This window comes from Macrobrachium nipponense, chromosome 1 (assembly GCF_015104395.2).
Source record: "Macrobrachium nipponense isolate FS-2020 chromosome 1, ASM1510439v2, whole genome shotgun sequence".
NCBI lineage: Eukaryota > Metazoa > Arthropoda > Malacostraca > Decapoda > Palaemonidae > Macrobrachium > Macrobrachium nipponense.
The window spans coordinates 134005274-134016369 of NC_087200.1; the positions used below are offsets into that span (position 1 = coordinate 134005274).

At 34.1% G+C, this 11096-nt stretch overlaps 1 non-coding gene and 1 pseudogene across 1 annotated transcript; one reads left to right on the forward strand and one right to left on the reverse strand.

Moving 5' to 3' along the window:
- The first annotated feature begins 9345 nt into the window (after nucleotides 1–9345).
- Nucleotides 9346–9549, forward strand: LOC135220389 (small nucleolar RNA U3). Its single transcript, XR_010315696.1, has one exon. It is a non-coding gene; the product is annotated as a small nucleolar RNA U3 (small nucleolar RNA).
- LOC135220390 (small nucleolar RNA U3) lies at nucleotides 9540–9718 on the reverse strand (annotated as a pseudogene).
- Between the last annotated feature and the right edge of the window lie 1378 nt (nucleotides 9719–11096).

Below are 11096 nucleotides of genomic sequence, written 5' to 3' on the forward strand. Positions count from 1 at the left end.
TAGTAATCAAAAATTCTCCTAAAGATCTTCCAGGCTGCATATATGAAATTCCTTGCAAAAAGTGTGATAAAGTCTATTACGGAAGGACCGGCAAATCTCTTTCACAGCGTCTCAAGCAACATCAATATTCTGTGAGAACTGGGCACAAATATCGAATGCATTTATTTGTACATATGAGAGATTTAGACCATCCTATTAACTGGAGTCAAGCAAGAGCCTTAGTCCCATGTAATGACACAGTTAAAAGGAATATCATTGAATCTTGTTTTATCAAATCAAATAATAGAAATGTTCTAAATTTAAAAGTCTTGGTTTATTTAAACTTGATGCTTTCATCAGGAAAAAAGTTGTAGATAAATATAAGCAACAAAATTAATATATTCAGTTTTTACATGTTTTGGATTGTAAAGATACTTTGTAATTTCGGTTAGGGTCAGAATCTGTTTAAGTTTGTGACCGTGTGATATCCGATAATCCTGGATTATCCCTTTTAATTTTTACCCTTTTGATAATTAACCATCTGGTATTCCTGATCTTGTTTGTACCTGAGGCCTTCCTCTCCATTTGTACTTTAGTAGCTCCTTGACGATGTCTGAATAAAGACGAAAGCGCTTGGATTTCTGACTATCATTTTCCCGTGGTATTCGCTTATTTATGAAGTCACGTGCATCTGCTGTGATTTTTTAAGCATATATATATATATATATATATATATATATATATATATATATATATATATATATATATATATATATATATATATATATTATATATATATATATATATATATATATATATATATATATTATATATATATATATATAAGGGAAAGGAAAAAGACTCGTAGTTGAATAATCCATGGTATATATTAAATTTGCCATTAGGCTTTTCATACTTGATAATATATCGTCGAAAAACAAAAACGTCTTCCCCCCCGAATTTAGGTGAATTAGTTCAACAAATATGTAATTAAAAAACTATTGCCCGTCCTAATTTAGTTTGTTATCATTAATATATGGAATATTGATGATTTCAATTCGCCTTAAATGATTATTAAAGAGACGCCTTAATGGACAAGGCATTTCACGATATCGGTTTGTGGACGCTGTTAAACGTGTCCCAGTAATGATAGAATTCAATAGAAGGTGATTCCCAAACCTCTTGTTTTAACAATCAAAGCTATTTGCAACTTCCGGATTTTCTAAGAGCAGCTTTTTAACGGTTTATTATTATATTATTATTATTATTATTATTATTATTATTATTATTATCATTATTATTATTTTTTTATTTTTTTTTTTTTTTGCTCTATCACAGTCCTCCAATTCGACTGGGTGGTATTTATAGTGTGGGGTTCCGGGTTGCATCCTGCCTCCTTAGGAGTCCATCACTTTTCTTACTATGTGCGCCGTTTCTAGGATCACACTCTTCTGCATGAGTCCTGGAGCTACTTCAGCCTCTATTTTTTCTAGATTCCTTTTCAGGGATCTTGGGATCGTGCCTAGTGCTCCTATGATTATGGGTACGATTCCCACTGGCATATCCCATATCCTTCTTATTTCTATTTTCAGATCTTGATACTTAACCATTTTTTTCCCTCTCTTTCTCTTCAACTCTGGTGTCCCATGGTATTGCGACATCAATGAGTGATACTTTCTTCTTGACTCTGTCAATCAACGTCACGTCTGGTATGTTTGCACGTATCACCCTATCCGTTCTGATACCATAGTCCCAGAGGATCTTTGCCTGATCGTTTTCTATCACTCCTTAGGTTGGTGCTCGTACCACTTATTACTGCAAGGTAGCTGATGTTCTTGCACAGGCTCCAGTGGAGGGCTATTTGCCACTGAATCTGCCTCTTTTTTGTACTGGTTCTGTGCAAGTGCCGGACATTCGCTTGCTATGTGGTTTATGGTTTCATTTTTCGTATTGCACTTCCTACATATGGGAGAGATGTTATTTCCGTCTATCGTTCTTTGAACATATCTGGTTCTTAGGGCCTGATCTTGTGCCGCTGTTATCATTCCTTCAGTTTCCTTCTTTAGCTCTCCCCTCTGTAGCCATTGCCATGTGTCATCGCTGGCTAGTTCTTTAGTCTGTCTCATGTATTGTCCGTGCATTGGTTTGTTGTGCCAGTCCTCTGTTCTGTCTCTCATTCTCCTGTCTCTGTATATTTGTGGGTCTTCGTCTACTTTTATTAGTCCTTCCTTCCCATGCACTCTTTAGCCACTCGTCGTCACTGGTTTTCAGATATTGCCCCAGTGCTCTGTTTTCGATGGTGACGCAGTCCTCTATACTTAGTAGTCCTCTCCCTCCTTCCTTTCGTGTTATGTATAGTCTGTCCGTATTTGCTCTTGGTGTAGTGCTTTGTGTATTGTCATATGTTTCCTGGTTTTTCTGATCTATGCTGCGGAGTTCTGCCTTCGTCCATTCCACTATTCCTGCGCTGTATCTGATTACTGGCACTGCCCATGTGTTATGGCTTTTATCATATTTCCGGCGTTGAGTTTTGACTTGAGTATCGCCTTGAGTCTCTGCATATATTCTTTCCTGATCGTGTCCTTCATCTCTGGGTGTTTTATATCCCTCCTTCCATTATTCCCAGGTATTTGTATCCTGTCTCATATATGCGTTTGATGTTGCTCCCATCTAGTAGCTTTATCCCTTCAGTTCTCGTTACTTTGCCTTTTTGTATTATTATTATTATTATTATTATTATTATTATTATTATTATTATTATTATTATTATTATTTTGTCACCAGCCCTCTCGGTTATGGTGTTTTCATTTTAGATTCTTTATGAATGACTCCGCTTCAGAAACTGTGGTTTTCTTCGTAGGGTCGTCCAGTTTCTGTCAGTCTCAGGTACTGCAACAGCCAAACCCGTTCATCTCCGTTATTCATGGCTCATAAAAATGTTCCATCCAACGTTATCTTTTTTTCTTTGTTTTTTACCTAATCTGAACACTGGACCATCTCTCCTATTGACAGATATTTTCTTTTTTCATTTCACACATGGAATATTTAATTAGTAATGTTCTGGGCTGCTCTAACATCCGAAATAAATGGCTTTGTCAACTTCTTTAAGACTCTCTATCAAAATATATTCACATTTCATCTTCGATGAACTCTGCTATCTAAACTTGTCCAGTAGTCATCATAAAAAATTATAATAATAAAAAATATACCTTTCTTAAGCAATAGGCTGTGTTACCCAGAGTTTCCGAATGTTCTCAACAGAGATAGATATTGATCTTCGAAAAAAAAAGTCTTTTACTTAAGGAAAGAAGACCGTCTACTTCCCTACATAGTGACATCAAAGAAACCCGATATGAAGACTATTAGATCAATTCAGGGAATTTGCATCTTTCAGAAATGACGTCCAGGGATAAATGGAATTTGCATCATTCAGAGATGATGGCCTGGGAAAAATGGAATTTGCATCATTCAGAGATGACGTCCACGGAAAATGAAATTTGCATCATTCAGAGATGATGTCCAGGGAAAAATGGAATTTGCATCATTTAGAGATGATATACCTATTTCTTGTATTTATTCTTATAAGTCGTGAATCACTTCATGAAAACACGGAAGCTGAGTTCATCTGCTGAAATCTGATATCCATTTAAAGTCAGCGGAGATGAAGAGTAAAAAGAAAAAGAAAAATCCCTTCCGAGACCTTTTCTAGTATTTCCCAGAGTCAGACTCTACATTGATGTTTGATGTCGCATTTAATGCAAAGAATCATTGATCTGATTTTAAGAATAGTCTCTAACTATATAAAAATGAATAAGACTTCTTGAACAGTACGAGGATATGAAACGGAACATTTACAAACCCCAAAAAATACAATGAAATTATTTAGTTAGGAGAATTTAATCAGAAAATGGGTAGGTGAACATTTCTTAGAGAGAGAGAGAGAGAGAGAGAGAGAGAGAGAGAGAGAGAGAGATTATAATATAAATGGTTTCACTCTTTTTGGGTGAGGATTACCTCGTTGAAGCCCTCTATTTTTTCTTTTTATCTTGTCCACAGTAACCATCTAGCAATCAGGCACATGATTCACTACTGAGGACAACAAAAGCATAGCGGATTTTTAGGAAACAACCCTTCCGTCCTTCACGTTCCGGATTGAGATTCGAACATGGAATGCGGTTAAGAGTTTCATGGGCCGTAGCTGAAAGTTTTATACAGCTTTATACGGTGTACAGGAAACCGTTTACGCTGAAGAAACCTCGTGCTCATGTTTTTACTTGTTTACACTGCATCTTGCCCTCAAATAAGGGTTAACCTCTGATTTTTTCCAACTGGAGTCAGAGAACTTTTCCATAAATTCTCAGTCTCAGAAAGGAGATATTTACAACAGTGGAATTTTTTTTTATAGATATAACCCAGTATCGCAGTCATTATTTTATCAGGAAAAATAACAATAATAAAAGAAGCCTTAGGAAAATCTTTGAAAATGGTGAAAATATTTCTAGATGGAAACAACTAAAAACGAAAAAATTGAAATGATTACAAAAGAATAATAAAAATGCGTACTTAGTAAGCTTTTTTTCGTGAGCATGTAGTTCACAGAGAAACACGGTATTCAAGCCATTTATACAGTTTACATAACGGATAATAGGGCTTCCGAAAAAGAAAGAAAATCACCGTCAAATGCCACTGTTTTAGAGTGGAAAATTCTAAGAGCATTCATCATGCGAATTTATACACCATCCGGATTGATATGGACCACAAACGGCAGAGAGAGAACTAAGAACACCAACCATCCATGGTAAGAGACAGAGAAGGAATGGCAAACTTTGGGGTTCCAAACAAAACGACAGCTATGCCAGATACAAAGGTGAAGCCGTAGAGTTACTGTTTAATGAAGGAACCAGCCTTTTAATGAGTAAGGACTCTAAGGTAGTTAAGTGCTCTGGGTCCCTCGTATAACCAATAATGGAGAAGTGCTGTTTCCACCTTTGTATCTGGCATAGCTGTCGTTTTGTTTGGAACCCCAAAGTTTGCCATTCCTTCTCTGTCTCTTACCATGGATGGTTGGTGTTCTTAGTTCTCTCTCTCTTGGTTCTATTGCCTTGTTTTTAAAATCTTTAACTTTTAAACTTTTACGGTATTTTAATGATTTAATATTTTTAGTATTTATTTTGAGTTCCTTTTATAATGTAATTGTTTTTATTTCTACAGACTGATGATGCACAGTGTTTGTGTTGTGCGAAACGTTTCTTTAATTAATCTTGATGTCTACTAAGATGTATCACGAAACCCTCTGAAATACTATAATATATATATATAGTATATATATATATATATATATATATATATATATATATATATATATATATATATATATATAGAATATTTAGCCAAGATCACAGGAAAAATAAAAGGAGTACCGAGCTCTTTCGAGTTATTTCAACACATTTTCGATGTACAATGCTAAAAACACACTGAACATCAAACAAAGTAAACATAAAAGTTGAAAAAATTGAAGCATAATTATTCAAAGTTCGATTGAAAGTAGTACAGCAGGTACAGAACAGCTTAACAGGTGATTAATAAAGACAATCTTATAAATCTCCTTAACAACAAATGGATCTAATTGTACATACACTGGCTTACATTCATTAAGTCGCCGTGATGATAATAAAAGCAGATTTAGTTACATTTCTACGAGTTATATTATTACAATATAAGACAACTTTTGTCCCCTCCCAATGAATCATATGATTAAAATTATTAATTTGAAAAATAAAGCATTCGACATTTGTTCTGTTCTCACGCTATATCTATGTTGTTTAATTCTGGTCCCCAGTCCCTTCCAGATTGTCCGATATAAAAGCACTTGCACTTCATGCAAGGAGCCCCATAGAAGCAGCCCCGAGAAACTTTGGGAGAATTCCTAATTAGTATGTTTGTCAATGTATTTGAAAATTTAAAAACGACATTAATATTAAAATTCTTGCAAAAACATGGAACCCTCCGTAAGAGATCATTATATGGTAAAAAAGTATACATTATCATTGCTAAAAGCCATTCTCGTAGTTACAGGAAGAGTTTGAAAAGAATTTTAACATCAGAAAAATTAGAATATCCTAAATATTTTGTTGAGTTTGTTTTGCTAAAAGCACAATAAACTTTTTATTCTGCAACTACGAGAATGGCTTTTAACAATGATAATGTCCTTTTTTTTACCATATAATGACCTCCTGCGGTGGGTTCCAAGTTTTTGCAAGAATTCTAATATCAATATTGTTTTTAAATTTTCAAGTACATTGAAAATTAGACTAATTAGGAATTCTTCCAAAGTTTTTCTGGGTTGCTTTTCGGGAGTTCCTTGCATGACTTGCAAGAGTTTTTATTACGGACAATCAGGGAAGGAACTGGAGACCAGAATTAAACAGCATGGGTATAGTATGAGAACGGGACAAATGTCGAATGCTTTACTTTTACACATTAATAATTTTAATCATGCGATTCATTGAGAGGGGCAAAAGTTATTTTATATTGTTATAACATAACTCGTAGAAATGTAACTGAATCTGCTTTTATTAGATATCACAGTGACTTAATGAATGTAAGCTAGGGTATGTACAAACTAGACCCATTTGTTGTTAACGAATTATTTAAGATTGTTTCTTTTTAATCACCTGTTGAGCTGTTCTGTACCTGCTGTACTTGTTTTAGCTGGACTTAGAATAATTATGCTTCAATTTTTTCAGCTTTTATGTTTACTTTGTTAGATGTTCGCTGTGGTTTTAGCATTGTACATCGCAAATGTGTTGGCCTTGGCTAAATATATTGTCACACGCTGGTTAGTGACATATAAGCATATATATATATATAATATATATATATATATATATATATATATATATATATATATATATATATATATATATAACATGTGTCTGTCTGTGAGTGTGCGTATATCTACTTACTATGAAAGTAATCCCTTCCTTGCAGGCAGTAAGTATAGATGGTAATTCACTTACCGCCATTTTAGAGATCTTATAATTATGCAAGTAATATTAAAAACCCAGTGCAACTTTGGAATGTATGGGAGAACCCAACTCTTTGCGATATGACATTTGCATATTTGCCCAGAGAGGATTACTGAGCACCAGATGTACTGCCTTTTGTGCACCATGTCAGTCCGGAGGGTGCATAAATTGCCATGATGAATGCTCGTAGACTTTTCTCTTCTATAACAGTGGTATCTGCTTGTGATTCTTCTTTTTCTATTGGAAGTTCTATCAGCCGTTAATGTAAATTATATAAATTATTTCATTACATGTTTTACTATGTGTATTCATGCACACGAGAAAAGCTTACTACATTGTCAATTGGTATAATCTTTCGAGGTCAATTTGTGTTTTTGCATGGATGCTTTACTTATGAGTCAATTGCGCATATAGAAATATTTCCGCTATTTTCAGAATTTCATCTAAACATTTCTAGTCTTACTCTTCGTGTGGAAATAATCACTGTTTCACGAGATTAAATGTTTAATTATTTTTCCACCATTCCTAAAAATCTTTCGTCTTTGAACCGGAGGCTTTATAATAGTTGCATGACCTTTCCAGGAATCACGGAAGATTAATGTGGAAATTAATAAATTTTCCTTCAACTCGGGAAACAATAAACTGTGAGGAAAGTAAGCGAAATGCAAATCTGTTGAATTCTCGCCCTCAGAATGATGTGAAAATTCAAGGAACGCGTTGCGCTCATTGAATAGTTTGTTTCGGCATTGTTACGATTATGACGCTTCAAATAAAAAAATCATGCAGGATGAAAAAAATCTAATCCAAATGTATATAAACTGGAGTAAGGCCCTCGAATGGTTTTAATTTGGTTCAAGTTTAACTACAAATTTTAAGGCATATAGTTCTGAATAATCCCTTTTAGGATATTATGGCTATTATAATTTTGAATAGGAAAACATACTGCAATGATTTAAATATATCTGAATTTCAATGTTTCTTATTTATTTTATCTATTTTTATGTTTAGTTTTCTTTTTCATTGCGTTTTGACAATCTAAGGATTATATTTTTCACTGATTTATGTGAAAATTCCCTTAATAAAGACTAATTCCCAATGTTCATACATTCAATTAATCCATATAACTATTATTGCGTAAATTCAGTGCTTTAGATTTGAATAAAGAATATATTCGCATCCAATTCTATTAATTGAGAACCCTGAGGTGGATGCCCAAGCGGCTAAAATATTTGTATACGGTGCATAATCAAGGGAGGATTGATGGCCTGCCATTCTCCCATAAACGCCATATCAGAAAGGTGCACATTTCCTGAAACAATCTTAGAGAATCCTTATCTTATTTTGTAGAAGCCGCTCTGTCAAAACAGATGTCTTCTGCATAATTTAAAATATAAAAACTTTTTATTTATGTGAGAATCATGAATATTTATTTTTGTAGAGAAATTCTGAAATACTACCACAGCTTTTTGCTTAAGAAACCTATCATTTATCGATCACGGTTACTGAAGTAATTTAGATAGTGAAGATGATTGAAGACCAAGATGAGAAAAAGAGGGAATATTTGAACAAAGGGGCTGATGTTGTTGACACATCCATGTATCCAGGAAGTTGAGTGAATGCTAGGTTAGCCAACAGAATTATTAATGAAATATCTGGGGTTGAAAAGAAAAGATGGATGCATGGGTTCATAACATCACCGTAAGGAGAAGAGAGACAACGCTGGGCGGAACAGTTTTGCGAAGTCTTGGATAATAGATGTGATGAGGATTGATTGACGAAGATCCTGATGCTCTATGAATGTGTTCACAGTTTCTGAAGCTAAGTCATCAGTGAAGGAACTTAGATGAAAACCGCAGGTTATGGTTGAATCACTGGTAAGATGCTTTTCGCTGGACCTGAAATGATGATACATGAACTAACTGGAGTGGTTTCCATAATATGGAAGGAGGAAACAAAGTCAGATGACTAGGAATCTGAAGTCATAGCTTAGGTAAAAAGGAAAGATGAACATGGAGAAAGACATATATGAGACAAACTACTGATAAACAAAAACTGTTGTGCCAAGACATGTATTAGGTGCGAGCCGGTATCAAGGAATACTTTATTCAATAAAAGGTCTATATTCAAGGCTAACAGAACTTATCCATATTGCATATATTCATGAGTAAGAACTAATATAACACAGAGGCCCGAGCTGTCTGAATTATGTATCAGTTAAATTAATTCACCTTAATCCTGGGCCTGAATACGTTATGTCAACGCCAAATGACCAAGTACGAAAATCATACAAAAAAATTTAATATATGCACCTTAGATATTTAACTACACATACCCATACACATACACACTCATAGGATTAACTCTATAGTGTGGCTGACGAGTTTAAGTCCAAAACTCGGAACAAATTCAACCATAATGAAGAGGATGTGTGTCGTCCTCTGAACGGGGAACGGCTCTTAAGTACCGAGTTACTCCAGAGCATTGAAGAGCGTTCCCTCATGGTCTCGCCCTTGAGTGGAGGGGACGTCACAGGCTGAGTGGTTGAGTTCCAATCCACTAGGGGCGAGTCCATGAGGGAACGCTCTTCAATGCTCAGGAGTAACTCAGAACTCAAGAGCCGTTTCCCGCTCACAGGACGGCAATCAACCTCGTCATCGCGGTTGAATTCGTTCCGAGTTTTGGACTTAAACTCGTTAATCACGCTATAACATTGATCCTACCAAAAATTGCGCACCCTAGTTGACCACATTTGGGTCCATTGCAAGGGTCAGCACCACCGTAGTGCAATAGGGGAACTGCCTTCGAGATCATGTATGTATGTATGTAAGCGTGTATATATATATATATATATATATATATATAATATATATATATATATATATATATATATATCTATATATATATATATATATTTGTGTGTATGTGCATGTATACATACATACATACATATATTATATATATATATATATATATATATATATATATATATATATATATATATATAATATATATATGTATAACTGAATCACGAAAGTTAGGAATGTGATAAATCCATAAATAAAAAGATAAATGCCACGAAGGAAAAATAAACGAAGGATGGTCTGCAAGATCTTTCGACTTTAAAAGTCCTTTACTGAGCAGATACTGACATAAATATGAGAAAAGACAATACAAGAAGATTCGTATAACTGGCAGATAGGGATTATAAAGAGATTAGTACCTAGAATCCGACACACCTGGAAGATAAGAAACCTTCCCAAACAAGCATAAATAATGGGTGCAATTAAAGGTTTAAAACAATCATCTCAGATACAATTTCCAGACAATTAAAGGATTATAGGTGACAGCTATTCAGAACTTGATAAGCAAAACCATATTCCACAATACATGTCAGACATACATTACAACAAAAATTAATAACTCTAAGGCAACTGATTTTTATTTAATTTGTCAGTAATTATATCTTTAAGGTCATTCTTAAACATGTTACAGATACAAGGGTCTAAATGAAAAAAAAAGGCCACGACTAACATTGAAATTACAATGAAAAGTAAGTTGTATTAAGCAGATTCTAAAAGATTTCGTGATAAGACATCTCTTGACCTTGCAATTACTGAACTATCAATCCAATTTATTTGGTGGTTGTTTTCACTTAAATGAATGAATAATGCATTAGATTTTTGCCCAGTTTTTACAGAATATTTATGCTGGCTTAGCCTTACTTCTAAGCCTTTGCTGGACTGTCCGAGATAAAATGAGGGACAATCCATACATGGAATTTTATATATTATGTTGTTGCTTTCTCTGGGGCCATTTTTTATTAACATTCTTTTTAGTGTGTTATTATAGGAAAAAACAAGGTTGACATTAAAAGCTTTTAACAATGGTTTAATGGTTTCAAATCCGTTAAAATAAGGCAAACTGAGAATGTTCTTAGAATTTTCTTTCTGTGTGTTATTTAGAGTATAAAACTTTTTGTGGGCTTTATTATAACAAATGTCTAATATATGTCAAGGATAGCATAAATTTTTCCCTATTTTTCTTATGTATTCAATTTCTTGATCCAAATATTGTGGACTGACAATTCGC